The sequence below is a fragment of the Myotis brandtii genome, unplaced genomic scaffold, assembly GCF_000412655.1.
Source record: "Myotis brandtii unplaced genomic scaffold, ASM41265v1 scaffold110, whole genome shotgun sequence".
Taxonomy (NCBI): domain Eukaryota; kingdom Metazoa; phylum Chordata; class Mammalia; order Chiroptera; family Vespertilionidae; genus Myotis; species Myotis brandtii.
The window spans coordinates 731599-733307 of NW_005353753.1; the positions used below are offsets into that span (position 1 = coordinate 731599).

The window sequence follows — 1709 nt, forward strand, 5'->3', positions numbered from 1 at the left end:
CGGCAGCGCCGTCTCCAGATGCTGTCGATGTGCAGGATGTGGTGGAATTTGGTGCAGGCCTGGGCCAGGCTGGGCAGGTCGGTGCCGGGGAGCGAGGCGAAGATCTTCACCAGCATCTCCAACGGCAAATCCTGCAGGGAACAGTGCGTAGGCCGCGGGGGCGACATGGGGCTCGCGATTCCTCCACTCCCCGCACAGCTTCTCGCTGCGGTGTCTGCCTCGACTTGCTTTTCTGCCTGGGACAGCTTGCTGTGGGCCGCTGCCGTCTCAGCTCGGCGCCGGCGCTTCTGATGACACCGATGTCCCCGCGAAGAGCCCAGGCCGCCGATGGAAGCGCACTCCTCCATGCCTCCACGTGTAACCGCCACCACAGCGTGGGCCTCTGCTCCTCAGCCGGCTTTAAACTGGCTCAATCCGCCCTAGAGTCCAGCCACGCCCCCATGGCCTAGCCACGCCCCCATGGCCTAGCCACGCCCCCATGGCCTAGCCACGCCCCCATGGCCTAGCCACGCCCCCATGGCCTAGCCACGCCCCCATGGCCTAGCCACGCCCCCATGGCCTAGCCACGCCCCCATGGCCTAGCCACGCCCCCATGGCCTAGCCACGCCCCCATGGCCTAGCCACGCCCCCATGGCCTAGCCACGCCCCCATGGCCTAGCCACGCCCCCATGGCCTAGCCACGCCCCCATGGCCTAGCCACGCCCCCATGGCCTAGCCACGCCCCCATGGCCTAGCCACGCCCCCATGGCCTAGCCACGCCCCCATGGCCTAGCCACGCCCCCATGGCCTAGCCACGCCCCCATGGCCTAGCCACGCCCCCATGGCCTAGCCACGCCCCCATGGCCTAGCCACGCCCCCATGGCCTAGCCACGCCCCCATGGCCTAGCCACGCCCCCATGGCCTAGCCACGCCCCCATGGCCTAGCCACGCCCCCATGGCCTAGCCACGCCCCCATGGCCTAGCCACGCCCCCATGGCCTAGCCACGCCCCCTCAGAGAGGAGCCAATTGTAGGGCTTTAGCAACACTTCTAAAGAAACCCAAACCGCCATGGCTGGTTTGGCTCGGTGGATAGAGCGTAGGCCTGCGGACTGAAGGGTCCCAAGTTCAAATCTGATCAAGGGCATGTACCTTGGTTGCGGGCAAATCCCCAGTGAGGGAGGTGTGCAGGAGGGAGCTGATTGATGTTTCTGACTTTCTATCCCTCTCCCTTCCTCTCTGCAAAAACATCAATAAAATATTAAAGACTGGTCTTTTGTGACTGGCTTCTTTCACTTAGCATAACATTTTAAAGTTTTATGTATGCTATATTCTAGTGTATGGGTATACCACATTTTGTTTACCCATTCATCAGTTGATGAGTATTTTGGTTGTTTCCGGTTTGAGGCTCTTATGAGTAACGCGGCTATGAACATTGTGTACACGTTTTTTTGTGTGAACATGCTTCCGTTTCTTTTGGGTATGTACCTAGAAGTGGAACTTCTGGGTCATCTGGTAACTCTATGCTTAGCATATTGAGGAACTGCCAAAAACGTTTTCCAACCTGGCCCCGCTATTTTACATTTCCACCAGCATTGTACGAGGGGTCCAATTTTTAAACATTCTCATGAATGCTTTTTAAAAAAATATATTGCCCTAACCGGTTTGGCTCAATGGATAGAGTGTCGGCCTGCGGACTCAAGGGTCCCAGGTTCGATTCCGGTCAAGGGCA

General features: G+C 59.1%; 1 pseudogene; it reads right to left on the reverse strand.

The window, feature by feature from the left end:
- Window positions 1-347, reverse strand: part of LOC102247486 — a 41000-nt pseudogene extending 40653 nt beyond the window's left edge.
- Between the last annotated feature and the right edge of the window lie 1362 nt (window positions 348-1709).